We start from the raw sequence: 22,514 nt of genomic DNA on the forward strand, positions 1-22,514 counted from the left end.
GGATGCTAACATATGTGATAATACTACAAGGAAATATAAAGTAAAAGAATGAAAAAAATGTAAAATTTAGGACAATGGGTACCTCTGAAGAAGAAGGGAAGTGGGTTGGAATAGGAAATAAAGAATCTTTAAAGATGATTACAATAGTCTTCCAAATTAAACTGGGTGGTAAGGATATTATTGTTCATTATTCTATATAAAACACAAATTTGACAAATAATATTTTGTGTCAACTTAATCTTGAGATTAGAAAACCTTAAGAAATGAAATTTTATGATCAGAAAGGTAGTTTCTCTACACAAAATCGGTTACATGTCTACTTGAAAGTTAAATACAAATATTTGGTTCTATGTTATGAAGGATCAATGAAAATAGTTTTCTATGAACATTGGCGAATGTTCTGACATTAGTCCTACATTACAGGAAGATTTGAAATTGGCTTATTTACTAATTAGTGAAGGGGTAGTATTTGCATCTGAATTTAGGCTTGATATCTGGAATTATTTACACTTTCACCAACAGCATGATCAAACTGAATCATGTCTTATCAAATGGAAAAGACTACCCAGAAATATACTTTGGTTGAATAGTATACGACATATAAAGGTGCCGAAAGGCTACAGAATATATCAACTATGCAAGGGGGTTAAGTAAATCAATGCTGGCCAAGAAGGAATTCATTTAAAAAAGAGAATCAAAGTGCCATGTATCCAGGTGATTATGGGTAAACATATATTTTCTTTATTCAAAGACTTTTTTTTTGGCTAACCTATCCAGGTTTCCAACTGACTATGACTCATATTTGCATGAACATTTCAGTAAATGCAAACACACAGTATGTTAGCTGCTCATAGGGTCCCTTGTGACACAGCACCAACTTGTTATTTTTCCCTAGTGCTGTAAAAAGGAGACAGTATTTTTCCTACTTCTTAAGACTGCCCTTTCCACATTTAACGTATTTTGCTGATTATCAAGTCATCATCATCTATAAAATAAGAAAAATAATGCCTTTACTGTTAAACGTATGGTTGTATTGAGATTTAAATAAGATAATAGATGTTAAAATGTTTTGTAAACAGTAAAACACTCTACGTACAACCAAGGCATTTTGAAGAGTATTTTACAGATTCTTGTTGGGAGTGATGTGAAAGAACATTTGTATTCTCTTTGTTTAATTCTCTACCAATGAATAAATTAATATAAAATTTAGCTATCTCACCCTTGCAAACAAAAAGCGTTTTTTAAATATTAATCTGATACTTTTAAGCTCACTATCTCAGAAACAGTGAATATGTGTTGATGGATGCTCTTGTTGATATTTGATCACATAGCATTCACTCCCACTTTCTTACATTACATCTCTTTTCTAATTTTAATTAGTGGGAATCTAGTAGCTTCGTATTTGAGGTGCCTTCCCATCCAAAGTCCAGGGATAAGCACATGACATGAACTAATGAAAAAGACAGGTTTTTTTTTTTTTTTCCCTAGTACTCCTTTTGTGAAGCCAAGGGAAGCAAGAGTTGGAGAAATTGGAAAAAAAAAAAAAAAAAGAAGAATTGGTTTGGAAAATTAACAGCTGCCTAAATTCCTCAAGATACCTGTGTTCCTAAGTGTCAAATCTTTCCCAATTGGTTCCATAGCCGTTTTCCATTCCCTGACATAACTTAATAACTTAAGTTTTAAAAGAGTAGTTTCTTTTTTTAAGTGAATATATCAAGCATTACTTTAGCCAGGCATTTTATTTATTTTTATTTTTTAATATAACTTTTATTTTTTCTTTTAGCTTCATCGAGATATAATCAACATATATTATTATGTTAAGGTACACAATGTGACAATTTGATACATGTATCTACTGCAAAGTGATTACTACAATAGGATTAGTTAATACTTCTATCACCTCACATAATTACAATTTGTGTGTGTGTGGTGAGAACATTTAAGATATACTCTCTTAGCAACTTTCAAATATTTAATACAATATTAACTATAGTCAGCATGCTGTACATTGGATCCTCAGAATTTATTCATCTTATAACTGGAAATGTGACAGCAAACTTTGAGCCCATTTCCCCCACCACCAGCCCCCACCAACCACCTATCTACTCTATGTTTCTATGTATTTGGCGTTTTTAGATTGCACATGTAAGTGAAATCATAATATATTTATCTTTCTCTGTCTAATTTATTTCACTTAGCATAATGCCCTCAAGGTCCATTCACGTTGTTGCAAATGGCACGACTTCTTTTTTTCTCATGACTGGATAATATTTCATCCTATCAGTATACCACATCTTCTTTATCCACTCATCCATTGACAGGCACTTAAGTTGTTTCCCTATTGTGGCTATTGTGAATTATGCTGCAATGAACACAAGAGTGCAGATATCTCTTCAAGATTCTGATTTCATTTCTTTTAGATATATACCCAGAAGTGGAGTTGTTGGATCATAGAGTAGTTCCATTTTTCATTTTTGAGGAAACTCCATACTGTTTTCCATAGTGTCTGAACAATTCACAACCCTACTAACACTGCACAAGGGTTCCCTTTTCTCCACATCATCACCAACACTTATCTCTTGACTTTTTGATGGTAGCCTATCTATGGCTGTAAGGTGGTCTCATTATGGTTTTGATTGCATTTTCCTGATGATTATTAATTTTGATTATCTTTCATGCACCTGTGGCCATTGTATGTCTTCTTTGGAAAAAATGTCTATTCAAGTCTTTCGTTCATTTTTAAACTGGATTGTTTGCTTTTTTTGCTATTGAGTTGTATGAGTTCCTTATATATACTTTGGATATTACCCCTTATCAGATACATGGTTTGCAAATATTTTCCCCCATTCCTTAGGTTGCCTTTTCATTTTTCTGATTGTTTCTTCTGCTATACAAAGCATCTTATTTGATGTAGTTGCATTTTCTTTTTCTTTTGCTTTTGTGGCTTGTATAGTTGGCGTCAAATCTAAAAATATAGCTGGGTGCTCTGATGTTATGTGCATATATATTTACGGAGCTTATGTCCTCTTGATGAATTGACTCCTTTATCATTATATATGGCTTTCTTTATCTCTTGTTACAACTTTTGAGTTAAAGCCTATTTTGTCTGCTATAATTATAGCTAACCTGCTCTCTTTTGGTTTCACTTGCATGGAATATCTTTTTCCATCCCTTCACTTAGAGCCTCTGTGTGTCCTTGAAGTTGAAGTGAGTCTCCTGTAGGGAGCATATAGCAGTTAGACCTTATTTTTTGTTTATCAATTCAGCCATTCTTTATCTTTTGATTGGAGAACTTAACCATTTACATTTAGAGTAATTATTGATAGGTAAGGGCTTACTAATGCCATCTTAGTCATTGTTTTCTGGCAGTTTTGTAGTTCCGTTTTTTTTTTTTTTTTCCCTTCCTCTCTTGATGCCATCCTTTGTGAATTGATGATTTCTCATAGTGGCAGCCTTGATTCCTTTCTCTTTATCTTCTGTATCTACTGTAAATTTTTGCTTTGTGATGTCATGTGTTGGGAGAGATCACTGAGAAGAAATTGACTACTGGTTGACCTGGGAGCATTTGGAAGCCCTCCACCCTCTTTCCTATCCTTGAAATGTGCATTCCTCTTGTGTCCCCAGTTCCCAAAAGCTGCCCCAAGGAAATGGCCCAGGGATAGAAATAAGTTGTTGAGACCACCTGGATGGTATACGTGACTGAACCCAGTAAACACCTCTATATAAACTTTTAAGATTTGCCAGGTGGGTACAAAAATCCAGTTGTCTTGAGGCTGCCCAAGAAAAGCCTAATAAATAAGTTCCCTTGCTTATTAAAACTGCCACCTATCAATCTGGAGTAGTCTCTCTCTTTCTGTTGTCTCATCCCAACCTTCACGACTATGGGGGCCAGTTTCAGATTACACCCTGGAAGTTCCTAAGAAGGAAGCAAACCAACACCAAAAGGTGAAAAGAATAGTTTTAAGTGACTACATAACAATAGCCATAAATTGGAGCAGTGAAAGAGTAGGTTGTCTAAAAATGATGAAAACAAACCAAAACCTATTTGGAGATATAGAAAAGCAACTAAACCGTTCGGACTGATAACGGTTCTGAATGCTGCAGTGTCCTCACTTTTGATGTTTCATTTAAAAGGTCACAGAGTACAATGTAAAATGCTCGACTCGAGATTTTAATGCAGTATACATACAATTTTCAAGGGTTTTTCACATAATTTTTTTCTCCAGGGAAATTTATCTAAAAAATTTCTTTTCATCCAGAATACTTCAGAAACATTAAAGTGCACACTGACATACCTAATAAGCCACTCACTACTCCTACAAATCTATTGCTTGGTCAGTCAGGATATCAGGTAGCATTAAACTGCTTTATGGGGGATTTATCTTACTAAAGATGAAAGTTTATGCAGCATTTCTAAAATTATTTATAAAAAATGAATTTACGTGTCACTTTGTGTCTGCCAACATTTTCCAGCTCTCACAACCAAAGTGGAATCAGAATGACCCAGAAATGCCCAGAAAATGTTCATTAAAATTGATTTTTCTGTCCAGTTTCATTGCCAGCGAAAATGTATGAAACACACGTATTTCATTTATACCACTAGTTTTATTCTCCTGTAATGGAATGTCCTTAATAATATGTTTTTTTATTAAGAGGATGTCTCTAAAATGGGACAAGGCAAAGAAATTCTAATTTTTCACTGAAATCAGGCAAAACGTTTTGTACAGATGGAGAGAAATATTTGGAGTTTCTGCTTGTGAGTTCTAATCTTTCAAGAGATGTGGAACATATCCCTATGCCCAATAATTGCCTTATTTTTCTTGATTTTAGAGACAGTCAAAAGTGAAGATAGAAATTAACTAATAGCCGGATGGCAAACTATAGTAGTAGAAGAAAAAAGACTAAGTGGCATTCCACTTGTCATCGTATGGGAGCTTATATATCACAGAGAAGAAAGGACAAGAAGGAAAATGACAATGGAGGTGAACTCTTAATGCATGTAAATTAATCATAATAATTTTGTTTTTTCAAAACTTTGTTTCACAATGTTCATTTTATTTGTGAAATCCACCATCAGAAAAGCAGGGCTATCATAAAATTACTAACTGCAAAATGAATCCCGCAATGTATTTTTATACAATATGTGAATTCTTAGAAGTTATCCTAATCAGAGGGATTTAACTTCCTTCTGATTTCCACTGCTATTTACCTACCTCAAACCAAACACAAACATTACACAGTGACTGTGCTAAATAATGTTTTGCGATATGTAGTGAAAAATGCACATAAAATTAGACCTATTACTAGATTCAACTAGTTCTATAGTTCATATAATTTGGTTCTCCTTAAACACAGAGGAATTGCCTGACCAAAGTAGTCTATATGCGAGCGGTATAATCTGGTGTGGCAGGAAGATGAGAGGGCACATCAGAATAGGTGTTCATTTAACAAGAGAATCTGACTTATCTGATAACGGCTTTAAAGAAACAAACTGTTTGAAGCATCTATCCCCAGAACTAGAAAAGAGTAACTTCCAACTAATCTCTTATGAGATTCAGCTGCAGAACGTAATGCCAGGATCCTTGGGGGTTTTGGCTGGTGTTTGTTTTTACTTACAAACACCGCAGTATTTCTTTATTGTATTTACTCCAGGACAGCCTGTTGCAAAACTGAAAATAGTACAGTGATGCTCTCGTTCACCGGCATCTTCAGCTTCATTCCACAGGCTGCTGGTTTAGTCTTGACCCCTGGCAGTTTACTTTGGCAGAAAGCTTTTAAGATGGGGTGTCAGCCACACCACGCAATAGGAAAGGCCAACATGGTGGTTTACAGAATTAACAAGAGCAGCTATCTTCCTTGACAGATTGCTCTGTTTAATTATAGCTGTTGGGGGCTGAGTCAGCTGCTTGAACAACAGGGAAAATCAGAGGGTCATTAAGATGGTCTATTAATATTCTATCATGAGTAGCTGCATATCCATGATCTGCACATGCAGCGTGGCAGGATACTTTCCAAATTACTGGCCTTACAACCCCCATGGTATTTTTTAAAAAATCCCTGTGGTAGCTTAAGGGATAGGAAAGCTGTGGTGATTTTGGACGCAAATTTATGGTAGTTAAAATTCATCAGGTGGAAAATTCGGGGTTCCAAAACTGATCTGAAAATATTTTTAGAAGAAGAAAGAAAAAGAAATCCAATATATTGCCTTCTCCTGCTAAAACTATTCGTTGTTTCCACATGTAACAAATAAACGATATTATATTCAATCCTTGGCCCATCCTTCTTCTTGGAAGAACAGATATCTATTGTAGATATCCAAATAAATATTCTCTGCAGAAAAAGGGAAAAATATTTCTATTTGCTGTCTTTCAGGTGGGACCAAAAAGGTGAATAATCAAAGCATCCATTCCGCGTCTGGAAAAAGCACTGGAGGTGCAATGGTATTTATTTGGCAGCCATGTAGACTCCCAAAGAATGGCTGGAAAGAGTAACCAGTTTACGCAATCTTTAAGAACATCCTCCAGGGCCTTCCCAGCAGCCTCAAAATGCTGTAAATAGTTCCGAGTTCTACGCACTAACATGAGAAGAGACCTGGAACTGGAGCTGACAATCGACAACTAATACACGTAGTCCTGAAAGTTTTCAGATCTTCAAACTCCTGGAATACACAATTCTTAGTGTCTTAACACCAGCAAGGATCGCTTTTATAAAGATTGCTTTTGCAAACTAGAGCTCTCTCCACAGGTGCTGAGGTTGGATACTTTGCTTTACCAGATTCAAGAACTCAGGAGGGAAGTGTGTATCAATTTAGGGGGACTTTCTAATCTATGTGCCTGCCTATAAATAAGAAAACACAATCTCTATAATTTAGTCCTGTGTTCCCAGGAAGGTGATTGCACTTCAAAAATAAGGAAAACCATACCCAACATGATTAAGTCTTCTTCAAGTATAACACATATTTCATTAAAACTCATTGAAACTGGGCTGACCATGCATTAAAACAATCTCAAGGAAAGCTTCCACACCTCTCTTTCCAAAATGGGTCTAATTTGTTATTTATATCCCACTCTTAAATGGTGAATTTCTCCTTATTAAAAATATATCCAAAGTGGATTTTAATTACAGTGCTTCCTTTTCGCTTTTTTTATACACGGTGGAAATTATTTATCTTCATAAACTGGTTAACCCTCCATGAACTGAAAGTAATAAGTAAGCCAAACACTTTAATTCTAAACACCTAAAGAGGTATAGATGTTAAACACAGATATTTATACATGTGCTTGTTTACTTGATACAACTCCATGCTGTGAAGTCATTAAAAACTGCAATTTAGAATATTTTAAAATGAAATCTAGGGTTAAATCAAGATTAGAACGAGGATAGAGAAACTCAAATCTCCTAAAGGCTTGCTGCTTTCCCCTTTCAGTAGATTAGCAAGAAACTGGCTCAGCAAACCTGAGTTACTTCAGTAAAAACACAAGCTGGTACAAAAGCCAACCTTCAGAAATTTCCTTTCTCTAGTAAGTCCACTTTTTCAACTAAGAAGCTCCCAGTCCTCCAGATGTTTCCTTCCCTGATGTTTCTATAAAGATGCAGAGTTTTATGTGGATTCATTCCCTATTCTGGAGCCTTCTCCATGGTGAGTCCAGTTCACTGATGCCTGCGTTAAGTACACCTCTCTGTATATGTAATAGGAAATAATGTGTATTCTGCTCATTTACTATTTTAAATCTCCTCCAATGAAACTTAATTCACCTACGTAACACGTGGCTCCAGTTACTCCTTTGTGTATGGCACAGAAACACTGAATATACGCTTCTGAAGTGCCCTCCCCCAAATTATTTGATGCAATGAAATATTAAGGACATACATTTTGTACTATATTCTTTGAAATTAGCTTCTTTCTGCCTGGAAATTTTCATTACTTAGAATCTTAACCCATAAAACTCACTTAATTAAGGACAGAGATATTTGTATTGCAGATAATATTTGATTTTATACAAATATATGATACTTAAAACAGGGAAAGTTATTACTATGGTAGTAAATGAGCTGGTCCTTAAATTAATGGGTAAAAACTTTCACAAATGAGTTTCAGAGTAATCCATATCTTAATTGAAGATGAGTTGTTTTTGCCTGAGAAGCTAGTATTCAGTGCAATTTGCATCTCAATGGAACCATCTATTTAAATATATGGTTACAAATAAATATTTTACATAAAAATGTTAAGAAAATACAATTTTTGCCATCTTTGGTAATTGGTCATGATTTACCAAGTGTGAGTTGAACTTCTTTATACAAAAGACATAATGGATTTAACCAATACTTGTTAAAAATATGACCCCCATTTATTCCTTCAGAATCTATTCTAATTATTGTATGGAATTTGATGCAAATTACAAACTGTATCTATGTATACAGTTTAATTATTTAGGAGTTTTTGACTAAATAGTCTTAAATATTTGTGATAAGTCAATTATGTTTTTGAAAGAAGTCATTTTCCCTAATCAGCATACAGAGAGATGAGAGGAAGAGATGTGGTTTAGAGCTGTGCTCATTGGGTTGGCAACTGCGCAGAATCTTTCGGAAGAGTAAGTGTTTTATATGTAAGTGCGGAATGATGGTCTATTTATAAAAGGAGTGAGGATAAAATGAGTTCAGTACCTTCAGAAAACAAATATGTAATTTTAAATCCTGGTATGCTGAAGAATGAGGAGTAGTCATGGGGAAAGCAATGCTGGCTATGGTGAGATGATAAACAGCCACGATGTTTATGGACACAGTGTACAGAGACTATGTCTCAGCTTTGAACCTGCAGCACTGAAGTCAATGCCTAGAAAAGGGTCACCGTTGTTAAATAATATTTTTGAAACATGGACTTTTTAACTAAATAACTATAAAAAAAAAGAATGACATGAATAGATTTAATTTTAAAGAATTTCATGCAAAGAGAAATGAAAAGGAGGATCAGGAAATACTGGATGTTAAGAAAACCTAGATCAGAATTGGGCCACAGGCCCTGCTTGAGGTCCCAAATGATGGTATATATTCATTAAAAATAATGCTAACAGATTTCTATTTCCTGACTGAATGGCAGTATTCAGCAAACACCCTGGAAAAGGCCAATATATCTTTATTTTTAAAGTGTCTGTTTAAAAGCATCAGAAATTTTTGAAGCAATGAGGAATAAGAAGGACTAAAATTCCTGATGAGTGAGAACCATAGTTCAGCAGCTAGCTGCTTTTTCTTTGGAAGCAATTTCTAGTTCTCATGAGGGCAAATGGATGAGAATCTAGGCTTTATCTGGAGAGAGGACCACAGATGGGAACCAGCAGAATCAGGGGAATGTTTAATGGTCTTGTAGACCTAGAATGGCAAAATTGGTGTGATAAAATGATGGGCTTCAAACACACAATTGGTTTATACCTTAAGACATTTACTCAACTCTAAAGGAACAGAGCATGGAAGGTCAAAGAGCTAACCTCAAACGCTAACCTCAAACCTCTGAAAATTAGAGCAGAGTTTTTCCGTATAGAGGAGGCGAAGATTTGAGTTTCGCTCCTATAAGGGGAAGGCATCCTGGTTAACACACCAAGATATCAGCTGGATGTCCTGATGTTCTATGCCACAAGCAATGCAGAAATTTAGTGGTAGGGTAGTTCTTACCAAAACTGAACCCCAGTTCTGTCTCAGCTCTCTATCTGATTGAGTTAAACTGATAAGTTTTCCCCCATCAGCCTCACAAAGGAGAGAGGGAATACTCACTAGAAAAAAATAATATCACCAATAAATAATATCATGTATTGAAATGTAAATTGCTAGGAATTCCAAAAAAACAGTATAATGTGGTGGAAAATCAAGAGAAAAACTAACTGAAATGACACACATGTAAGCTACATATTACAGTCCTCAGACAGGAATTTGAAGAAAATAGTGAAGGCTATGGAGGGAAAAGATAAAAAAAAACATTAACTTCATCAGACAATTATTTTTTAAACAAAAGAATCAAACACTTTATAGTAAAAAAATAATATTTGATATAAACTCAATAATTGGATTTAAAAATAAATTAGACACAGTACAAGGCAATATTAATGAACTAAAAAAATAGACCAATAGATCACATGCAAACTGACCCACAGAAAGGACCAAAATGGAAAAAATGTGAAAAGGGTGTAAAGACATGTGTGATGTGGTTAAAAAAAAGTTTATACATATGTTTATTTGGGGTCCCAGAAAGAAAGGAAAGAATGGGATAGAAGTAAGATTTGAAGATATAAAGAACAAAGATTTTTCACAGTGGATGAAATACACTAACCATGGAAAAAAAAAATCTCTATATACTCAAGGAATGATAAATGCAAAGAAGATGGCTCAAATAGAAAAAAAAATAGTGTAAGATAAATAGAATACATACTTCAAAAAAGAGGCTAAGACTATGAGAACTGGTTAAAACAAATAAACAAAATAACAACAAAATCCAGTACAGTCAACTAAAATTTGACAAGGGAGCCAGAGATACTCAATAGGGAAAAGATAGTCTTCAATAAATGATGCTAGGAAAACTGGATATTCACATATGAAAGAATGAAATTGGACCACTATCTTGTACTACTCACAAAATTTAATTTGAAATGGATTAAACACTTAAATATAACACCTGAAAACCAAACGAAAAACAAAAAACAAAAAAAACAAAGAACATAAAACCAGAAAACATTGGTCTTGGCAATACATTTTTAGATTTGACACCAAATGCACAAGCCACAAAAGCAAAAATAAATAAATGGAACTACATCAAATAATAAGGTTCTGCACTTTATAAAAGAAACAATCAACAAAGTGAACAGGCAACCCAAGGAAAGGGAGAAAATATTTTCAAACCAAGTAGCTGATAAGAGATAATATTCAAAATGTATATAAAGAACTCATAAAACCCAACAGCAAAAAAAAAAAAAAAAAAAAAAAAAGTAATTAAAAACTGGGCAGAAGACCTGAACAGATAAGTAAAACTAGGAGAAGTGAGGTTAAGTAATTTGACCAATTTCATATAACTACTGGACAGGGCAAGAAGTTGCATCAGGCAATTTAGTTGCACACACATGCTTTTAATCACCATTTTAAGCCTACACTTAGGCAAAGCTAATGTGCCAAAAATTCAAGGATTTTCCTTATAAGAGAGCCATTTATATCTACCCTAGTTGGTCTTGAGCTAGACATTATTAATAGCCATTCTGGTTGCAAAGAATAACTGAAAGAAATGAAAAGTGATAGTCTTAAATAGGCCAAGACATGCCATGGAGAGAATCCAGTTACAGAACTAAAGCAAGCAAGCAAGAACATCATCAGAAAGCGGCACTCAGCTTGGGGACATTCAGTGAAGGGTTTCCCTGTCACCATAGGGAGCTACTGCACTGTGGGACAGCTCTAAATTAACAAAACCCTGGATTACCTCAAAGAAGCCAAGTTGTATGCGTCATATTCTGTGTCAAGCAGGCAGCAGGTGAAGTAAAACATTTCAGGAAAAAAATCTGGATACAAAATGTTTGAGAAGCATTGATTTTAATAGAACAGTTCTGAAATGAGATCCCACCGAATGAAAAAAAGGAAGATGAGTCCCTCGGACAAGGTTGTCCTTGTCCTATATACCCAGGCCTTCACTATAGGTTCTAGAATACCCCCGCACCTTGTGGAAATGCCAGGACTGTTTATAAATCTTTTCTTTTAGAATTTCCATAATAAGCTTTTAAAAGAAATATTGGAGTTTTTTTTTTTGCTCTCATCAATCATTTTCTAAACACACAATCTTTTCTAATATAAGACAACATAGGATACTAAACAGGTGGCTATGCTAACAAAAGTTCACAGACAAAACTTGAGAATTCTGAAAGGTCAGTGCATTTCTATACACAAAGTAACTCAAGACAAATTGAGTGGCAAGTTCACTGTAAATGATTGTTACAAACATAAAGGCAAAAAATGGAAAGACTTAAGTTATAAAAATAGCAGCTGAAATCAACTGTTTTCTGCTTTACTATTAGGTTAGCTCATCTTTATTAAAATTCTTTCTAAAAGGTTCAGATAGTAATCTTTTTTTTTAAATTCTACAAGGTTGAAAGCTTATATCATGGTTTTAAATGAAATTTAGAAAGAAAAAAATTTGGGCTTTTCCACCAAATTATTTACTTCATTTTCTCCCATGAGAATGCCTTGTTTTTAATTCTTCTAAACATACGGTCACTAAGGTTATGGTCCTCATCAACTAGTTTCTGAAGATTTATTGTCTTGTCTTTGTGCCACTCACACTGCTCTGTGACCTACAGGGACAGATGCAGTGCCTTTTCCAATTGGAAATAAAACATTTATTTGTTGAATATGTTCACAAAGTTAAAACTTATCTGCTTCATTCCTAAAGAACATAAATTTCCTCTGGATTTATTCTTGGATCTATTTTTAAATAACCACTTTGCGATTTTGTGTTACAAAGGACATTCAAAACGTATTTGCTGATTTATGTTAATCTGTTAAGGGTTTTGTTTGGCTTGGGTTTTCTTTAGTCTGATTAGCTAATTTGTAGAAGATTTTATGTTCAACTATTACCAGCCTTAAGAGATATTCATATTGTTTACTACACAATTTTGATATTTTATACTCATCAGATGTTTAGTTAAAAAAATAACAGTAGAATATATTGTCTCATCTATCCCATAGCAATTAAAATCTTCAGGTGGCAAAGGTTTTAACAGGTGAGTTTGTAACTTTGGTCAAGATTAGAAGACTGAACATAAAAGAAGAAAAAAATTTATTCCTGGTGATTGTTGGTCGAGACACTGGTTGGCAAGAGGACTGAAAGATTTACAGCCTAATTTTAACTTATTGCATTGTAGTCTTCCTAGTGTTCTTAGGTACAAGTACTATATTTAGCAAAGCAGATTAACTCAAGGTAACGCACCTCAATGTTCACAGCAGCACTATATACAATAGCCAAGACATGGAAGCAACCTAAATGTCCATCAACAGGTGACTAGATAAAGAAGTTGTGATATATTTATACAATGGAATACTACTCAGCCATAAAAAGAATAAAATAATGCCATTTGCAGCAACATGGATGGACCTGGAGATCATCATTCTAAGTGAAATAAGCCAGAAAGAGAAAGAAAAATACCATATGATATCACCTATATGTGAGATCTTAATTAAAAAAAAAAAGAAAGAAAGAAAGAAAGAAGAGGACACTAATGAACTCATCTACAAAAGAAACAGATTTGCAGACATAGTAAACAATGTTATGGTTACTAGGGAAGGATAAATTTAGGAGTTTGAGATTACCGAATGTTAACCAGCATGTATAAAAATAGGTAAAAAAACAAATTTCTTCTGTATAGCACAGGGAACTATATTCAATACCTGTAATAACTTTTAATGAAAAAGAATATGAAAATGAATATATGTATGTATATTCATGACTGGGACATTATGCTGTACATCAAAAATTGACACATTGTAACTGACTATACTTCAATTTAAAAAAAGATAACATGGAAGCACTAATTTATAGACAGCAAGAACCATAGTGTTTTGATATGAAAGTTGCCTTCAGAGGACACTCTAGCCCACCCCTAATTTTACAGATAAGGAAACAAAAGTACTAAAAGCTAGGTAATTTGCAAAAAGTTACACATCAATTAGGGAAGGATCAAACTCTGGTCTCCTGAATTAGTTGCGACCTGTTTTTACTTCACTGAAGCACAAGAAAGAGGAAATGGGAAAAGCAATAGTTTAACTGAAGGAAGCTAGCGCTTGTGCTTTTTTTTCATTCCAAGGTTTCATGTGCAGACTCAGTGGTCTGTGCTGATCCTGTACACAAAAGAAGGCTTAAGGAGACATCAGGGATTTGGTCAGATATTTTTTTTAAAACCATGAGGGGCTTTTTTTAGTTTAATCAATTTTTTCCCCTCTTTTTTTAGGAAGAGAAAGTATAACATTCAGCTCAAGGGAAAACTTGTCTTTTATCTTCTAGTAGGTAGCACTTGGCCCAGTGTAACTAAATGTTTTATTTTGTTTAGTTTGCATAATCTCTTGTCCATTGCTTGTCTGTTTCACTCATGGCCTCTGTGTCCTGCATATTAGTCTGGTTACATTTTGGTCTTACACATGGTGAATGAATCAATAATACTGTCCCTCATTTTTTATTACTTTTCCCTCCCCTTACTTACTTGCTCTTCCATCACGTCCTAGGGCTTCTTAACCCTACTCCATCCATTGAAAACTTGTCTAGCTCCAAAATTCTCTCTCTCCTTTCTCCTTTAAAACCCCTCTGTCTCATACTGCATTAGCTCAGGAGTTAGGAAATAGCTTATTGAACTTAGATCACATTTCAGTCTATATTACTATAAAGCTAAAATTTTGACCAACTCATCACTGTTAATTTCCTCTATTTCCTGCCTTTATATAAAATGGACAATATTGGCAATTGCTTTCACTCCGTTCCCCACAAATATAAAGAAATAAATAGTTATTTTCCTGTCAATTCTTAAACCTCTATCCCATCTTGCTTTCTCTGAAAAATCACTCCAGTGGAACCCTCCCTCCCCACTGAGGTTCTTTTCCCTTAGTTTAAAATGTCTCGTTTTGGTGAGCATGCACACACACGCTGACCAAGACAGCCTTAACATTCCCCTCAGCTTGATTAAACACTAGACAGGCTTCTTCCCGACTACAGGTCCCTGATCATTATTTTCTTAGAATATGTACTTTGGAAAACTTGCTGAGTTCTAGACTTTTATATTAAACTTTCCACTGGATATTTAATTTTAAAGCTTAACTGATCATCATTCCTCTCTAACTGGTCTTTATATAATAATCAATCAAGTACAGGCTGCCAACATCTAGCAACTTGCCCACAACAGACATCACAGGGTCCTTCCTGACGTCTTTTTATCTTTACCTCGTGAACGCAGTCAGACATTTTACCTAGACTAACCCTTTAGTGTCCTCAGCCCCAAACTAGCCCCAAACTGTCTCTAACCTGTTTCTAACAAGATACTGAGTGGCTTTGCAGAGACAACAGAAAAAAAAACCACAAGTCACACAGCCAAAGTATGTGTGGAGGAGAAGATTTTGACCTCAAACAACGCCCAGAACCAGTGTTTCTCCAAGCCACAGAACCAAAGCAGCAGGACAATACCAGAATCTGAACGGTGGAACCCTTTCAGATGCAAAGGGCCCATTGTCATGAAAGATGGGTGTTGAAGCCCCCTTCATCTTACCTTACAATATAAATGGCCAAGTTCCAAAGCCCTCCAGGGGAAACTTGCCCCACAGTGCTTCCACGTACCAGTGCGTCTTCCTCTAATTCACAGATGTTTGACCGAACCCAAGAGCAAACCCAGATCAAGGAGAATGTTTGGAGCCCTGCCTTTTGTCTCCTTGCCGGGTGAGCTCACAATAAAGCCTTTTCTTTTCTCAAAAGCCAGTGCCATAGTATTGGCCTCTATGCACATTAGGCAGCAAGCCCTTTGCCAAATAACAATGACATACTATAGGTGTGGTTTAGCAAGGGCAGTGAGGCCAGAAAAAAATAGGAACAAATTTAACTATACTGCCCCTTTCATGATGCCCTTATCTTTGAATGTATTGTATTCTTACAGGTTGCTATCATTTAAATAATCAAGATGTAATTAGCTTGTTGGTTTATAAAGTATGGCCCAGCAGACCAACATCATTGCCATCACCAGGGAGATTATTAGAGAAGACACGTTTCAAGCCTTTCTCCCAAACTACTGAAACAGAATCTGTATTTTAAATGATTCTTGAAGTGATTTATATTCACACAAATTTGCCAAACTCTGTCCTACAGAATTTTGCAGTCTTCATATATTTTCAACTAAAGCAAAAAACAATCACCCCAGTCTTCTTATAAATAAAATACTTAGCATTTTGAATTTAACTGTCATTTTCTACAACAGAGATTCAGAGTGTCAAAGAAATATAAAGGCTCTAAACTTTTGGTAACCTATTTGGTTCTCATTATAAACACTGTTCTTACCACTTCTGCACAGTTATCAAGACCTGGACAAGAAAAGGATCCAGAGGTTAATCATTTCTATGATGACATAAACAATTCTATTCCTGGTGAGGTTAATAGTTTTCCTGTTAAACAAATTTTATAATTTGTGAATTTGGAAGACAATTAAAAAATGACCCCTGGTCAGCCATTTATTGTTATTTCAAGCATTTTGTCCTGTCAGTGACAAGTAGATAAAGAGCAGTGCCTTTGACTAGACTTCAGGTGTCCTTGGGGGCAGTTCTGGACAGTAACGTTCAATCCAGTAATTAGCTCCACAGAGAGGATGAAACTCCTGTTACAGTATTATCAAAGGAATTCTCCAGAAGAGGGAAACAGCATTCCTACTCCTTTATAATTATCAAAATGTTATTGTGCACTGAAGATTTATCAGGGACCCTTCTAGGCACTAAGGATAAAATAGTGAATAAAATAAAGCTGTTTATTTATACACAGTCTCCTTACCATTTTAGATTGAGAATTACAGCTATGTTTCTTTGTATGTGGAAACTATTTATGTCTTTGGTGTTAAGTCATCTTTAAATCAGAGTTTGGTTTCATTTCACATACTGTATGTCTACTGGTAATTTGAAAGATGTTTCCACTGGATATGGAAATCTGAGTTGACAGTTTTACTATTTCAGTAATTCTCTACTGTTTTGCTTTTATCAAATTCATTGATAACTTATGTTTAAAATATCCCTCCTTCTACCTTCTTTGGTATTGGTTTGCTTTTTTTAATTTTTTCAGATTCTTAAGGTGGAATCTTAGATCACTGATTTGAGAAATTTCTTGTTTTCTATTATAAGCCTTAAATGTACAGATTTCCCTATAACTGATTTAGCAGTCTAACACAACTTTTAAAATAATGCATTTAAAAGCATACAACTCAACATGAAACAAACAAAAAACTCAATTAAAAAGAGGCAGAAGAACTGAATAGATATTTTCCAAAGAGGAAATGCAGATACTAACAAATACATGAAAAAATGCTCAACGCTGCTAATCATCAGGGAAATGCAAATCAAAACCACAATGAGATATCACCTCACACAATTGTAAGAATGTCAATTATCAAAAAGGACACAATAACAAATGTTGGCGAGGATGTGGAGAAAGGAAACCCTTGTTCACTGTTGGTGGGAATGTAAATTGGTGCAGCCACTATGGAAAATAGCATGGAGGTTTCTCACAAAACTAAAAACAGAACTATCATAAGACCCAGCAATTCTACTTCTGGGTATATACCTGAAAAAAACAAAAACACTTATTTGAAAAGATACATGTATCCCAATGCTCATAGCCGCATTGTTTACAATTGTCAAGATATAAAAGCAACCTGTGTCCATTAACAGATGAATGAATATATGAGATGTTGTGTGTGTGTGTGTGCGCGTGTGCACAATGGACTACTATTCAGTCATAAAAATGAATAAAATTTTGCCATTTGTGGCAACATGGATGGACTTGGAGGGTATTACGCTAAGTGAAATAAGTCAGACAGAGAAAACAAATACTGTATGATATTACTTACATGTGGAATCTAAAATATACAATAAACTAGTAAATATAACAAAGAAGAAGCAGACTCACTGATACAGAGAACAAACTGGTGGTCGACAGTGGGGGTGGGAGGGAGCAACATAGGGGTGAGGGAGTGGGACATATAAATGTTGGGTGTAAGAGACTACAAGGATGTACTGTACAACAAGGGGAATATTGCCAATATTTTGTAATAACTATAGATGGAGCAGAACCTTTAAAAATTGTATTAAAAATCTTGGTTCCTAAAAATAAATAAATAAATATCTAAATATTCTCTGAAATATGCTCATTCTCTATGGGATTAGAAGTGTTTGCGTAAACGTTTTAAAATTTGAGATTTTCCAGATATCTTTCTTTTTTGTTGTTTTTTTGTTTTCTCGGTATGGCATTCAGTGATTCAGTGTCTCTCCCCGTTTGTTCTGCCACATATGAGCCAAGTTGCTTCATCCTACCTCTCATTAGACATACCTGTCTTTTCTAGATTTCAGGCTACTTACCTGATACGTCTCTGTAGCCCTCTGATGGTGTCTAGAAGAATTAGAACTTTGTAGATTATCCAGCATTTTGATTGTAGTAAAAGTGTAGTGAAACTCTTTCTGGCATTTATATCCTAGGCAGAAATGAAAATCTCTTAAAATTGTTTTTTTAATTGAAATACACATAATATAAAATTTACCATCTTAACTATTTTTGCCTTTTCAATTATTTTGAACCTGGCTCTAATCATAGTGTGGATCCAGTGCTTATCACTTTTTTCCTTTAAATTTATATAAGAGAATGTATTAAACATGAAATTATAACATTTCTCAAAATTATCGTTTTGATTTCCTACAAATTGTTATGAACAGATATACTACTGTGTCTTTAATGGTTTTTTTTTCTATTTTTAAACTTAAAAGCTATTCATAATGTATCTTATATTTTAAATGGAATCACAATAGGCATCTTTTATATAATGTTCTGAGTTAGGGCCAGAGGAGCATGATAAAATTGAGTGATAATACCTAGGGTTAAAATAGTATGTGCCAGTTTTTAATGAAAACTTATGCACTTTTATATTACAAAAAGTTGTGGATTTTTTGAGAAATACGGTGTTTGTATATATATTTGATTCACTGTATGTGGTATTTGAATAATTAATTTCAACATTCAAATTTGATAACTTGAATAATCAATAGGATCCCTCTAAAAGGCCAATTTGTGCTTAAATAATGCAAAATATACATCCCCTATTTAAGAATTTTTATACTCTTTTAGTAATCTTAAGGTGAGTGGTGTCAAAAACACAGTACACGTATACTGTCACTATTTTAGATATTCACGGTAAATAACTGAGTGCGGATAAAGTAAATTGAATTAATCTATGTATGGAACCCCAGAATCAGTTAATTCATAAAGAAGTTGGCTCAGCACTTTTTGGTTCATGGTAGGACTGCAAACCTGTATATTTGAACACTTCCTCTGAAGGACCATTTTTCCTGCCTTCAGGAGAGAATGAAATAACTTGAAAATAATAAAGAGAACATACAATTAATTGCTGAGGCAAACAGTTTTGTCTACATATATTATAGGATTCCAACTAGGGCTGGAATTATTAACAATGAATACTATGATGCATTTATCTATAGACTTCAAATTGATCATTTCATTTAGTCCTCAAAACAACCTTAGAAGTTAGATGCTACTGTTATCCACATCTTACATAAAAGAGAGCTGAAGCACAAAGATACTATATTATTTACCCAAGGTCACAGAATTAATAAGGGGCAGAGTCAAACTGAAATTGGGATATAATCCAAAGCCCAAGCTTTTAACTGTTTGCTTAATGGAGAAAATGGAACTTTAATTCTTGATTCCAATATATTTTAGATTGAAAAGTAGAATTTCTGTGTATGTATTCACATGTTTTTTAAATGTTATATCGTATTTCTCAAGGACATTTAATACCGGGAGAGGATGTATTTGGAGCTCAACACTAAAGAAATTATTAGTTCTATTTCCTAAATCCACCTGTAACAATTTCAAAGGTAACAGAAAGATTTACAAGATTTCTCAGGGTGTCCTAGTGATAGGTTTAATCTAGGCAGAGAATACAGTGTAGCAAGAGAGAAAAAGCATCTAGAACTCAACAGGCTTCCATGTTCAGTGCCACAGGATGCTCTCTGTTTCAGAGGACGCACTTCGTCTCTGGAGAACGAACCATGAAAATATGTGTAAGAAATCTTGGTATTAGGAGAGCTTGATCAAGATTTTCCAGTGGAATCTTTTAATTCCCATTGGTTATATAGTCAAGCCAGAATTTGTAACCAGTTAAACCGGGTCTAAGCCATCAATCTACACATCTCTAACTCTAAACAAGCTAGCCCTGGGGCCTGTTTTCTAGTTTCAAATTTTAAACAGCACTTTATAAATTACTAGATAGCCCATCTTATCCTTGTCTTAGACAAAATTCTGTATCATGGCACTCTTGACAATAAGCCTGTCCAACTAAAAGACAACTCTATCTTACGCATGATCAAAATTTATATTCTATTATATATGTCTTTATTTAAACTGGGGCAAATGTATTTTCAATAGGTGAATATCATATTTGTTTGAGACTAAGAAAAGTGATATCTGAGAAATACAAATGAGGAATATATGCCATTCAAGTCAGAAATCTGAAACTTCAAATGGCGCCTGGAACACAATGAAAAAATAATCATGTGACATATTTAGCTAAAAGAGCTCAATGACTCAGTGAAGTAATTAGTTATGTCAGAGGAAATAAGATGGGCTTTATGGGTGATTGGAATTTACTGCTGCAACTAGTTGGTATGCTAGTTTTCCCTAACATGGTGTGCAAATAAGCATAATGTCATTAAAGTACACTTATCATAGAGCAGAAAGGAAAAAAAAGAATTAGATGAACATATACATTTAAATCAGCTCAAATCCTGGATCATTTTATTGTAGTCTGAATAGTGATGTTTGTTGAAAAGCATCCATTTTACATTTTTAATTTAATAATGGAATCCAGCACATGGGCAGTGACATATTTGGAAAGCAGTAGTTGGAAGTAAAAAAAAAGTGTTCAAAGGTACAGCTGATATTCCTTTCTATATACTGCAGAGGGAATAGAACAGTTCTAAATACTGCTCATCCAAATTAGATTTTTTTTTCAAATTAGATTTTTAAATAGGTAGAAGTATTATTTTTTTAGTCAATTACTTTTTTAAAAACTATGATCCTTAACAATCTTTCCAGCTAATTCACTGTGAAACCTTTTATGAACAGCCCATTTGAGAGGTCTTTTATATAAAATGGCTTAAATACTCTATGATTCGTGTATTTAAATCTCACTGTACCAGGGGATTATCTTTATTGATTGATTTTTATTTTTAAATAGACTCTATGGTTTAAAGCAGTTTTAGTTTCCCTGCAAATTTGAGTGGAAAGGACAGAGAATTCCCATATATTCCCTTTTCCCACACAGGTACAGCTACTGTCAACATCCCACACCAGAAAAGTACATTTGTTACAACTGATAAACCTATATTGACAAAAAACGATCGCTCAATGTCCATATTGTATATCAAGGTTCACCTTTAGCATTATACATTCCCTAGGTTTGGACAAATGCATAAGGATATGTACCCGGCATTATAGTGTCAACCCAATAGTTTCACTGCCCCCCAAATCTCCTGTGCTCAGCCTATTCACACCTTCCTTCTCTCAACCCCTGGAAAATACTGATTTTGTTACTGTCTTCATAGTTTTGCCTTTTCCAGAATGTAATAGAGTTAGAATCCTACAGTACATATGTAGCCTTTGCAGATTGGCTCCCTTCACTGAGTAATACACATTTAAGATTCCTCCTTTTTTTTTTTCACTTCTTAACAGCTCATTTCTTATTAGTGCTGAATGGAATTTTTCCCTTTGAAATATTGAAGAACATTTTGGTTGCTTCCAAGTTTTGGTACTTAATAATAAAGCTGTTATAAACATCCATGTACAGGTTTTTGTGTGGTGGACATAAGTTTTCAAATCTTTTGAGTAAAGACCAAGGAGCACAATTGCTAGATCCTATGGTAAGAGTGTGCTTAGTTTTAACTAAGAAACTGCTAAACTGTCTTGCAAAGTGACTACTGTTTTGCGTTCCTACCAGCAATAAGACTTCCTGTTGCTCCCCATCCTAAGCAGCATTTGGTGTTGTCAGTGTTTTGGATTTTAGCCATTCTAATAGGTGATGAGTGGTATCTCGTTCTAATTTTTGATTCCCTAATGACATGATGTTTAACATCTTTTCATATTCTTATTTGCTATCTGTATGTTTTCTCTGCTGAGACAACTCTTCAGGTTTTGCCGATTTTTAATGGGGTTGTTTGTTTTCTTATTGTTAAGTTTTAACAGTTCTTTGCGATTTTGGATAATAGTCCTTTATCAGATATGTCTTCTGCAAAATATTTTCTCTGGCAATTCAGTTTGTTTCATTAAGTTTATTTTTCCATGTCTATTTTGTTTGTGGCCATCGTGACTTCTTTTTATCTATACTTCTGAAAGAGGTCTTTTCTTACATGAAAAAAACACATAAAATACATACTTTTTTTGAGGATGTACTACACATTAAAGTTTGACTATATTTGTTTTAGTTTCCATAACCTTCTTGTATGAGTGTATTTTTACAATTATAAGTGTTCTAAACTAGGATTCTAATACATGATTTAGCAAAGAGTAGCATTATAGGGGTCATTTGACTTTCATGGCAGATTTCATGTACATATTTGCTGAACAGCACTTCATCAAATTTAGTTAAATTTTTTAGGATAAAACAAAAATATTATCGCTCTCATACTTTTAATACTTTAAAGATGTATTTAAATATGGTAGTATAAAGCATAAAGGCAACTCTTTAAGTGAC

The 22,514-nt window shown here is 34.3% G+C and overlaps 1 long non-coding RNA gene across 13 annotated transcripts in view; it reads right to left on the minus strand.

The window, feature by feature from the left end:
• Window positions 1-22,514, minus strand: part of LOC105078446 (uncharacterized) — a 618,316-nt gene that overhangs the window by 538,028 nt on the left and 57,774 nt on the right. For all 13 annotated transcript variants that reach the window (XR_012507535.1, XR_012507538.1, XR_006718939.2 and 10 more), the window contains exon 3: window positions 18,112-18,224. This is a non-coding gene — a long non-coding RNA (uncharacterized LOC105078446). The remainder of the gene's footprint in view (window positions 1-18,111; window positions 18,225-22,514) is intronic.

Source organism: Camelus bactrianus, chromosome 6 (genome assembly GCF_048773025.1).
Source record: "Camelus bactrianus isolate YW-2024 breed Bactrian camel chromosome 6, ASM4877302v1, whole genome shotgun sequence".
Classification (NCBI taxonomy): domain Eukaryota; kingdom Metazoa; phylum Chordata; class Mammalia; order Artiodactyla; family Camelidae; genus Camelus; species Camelus bactrianus.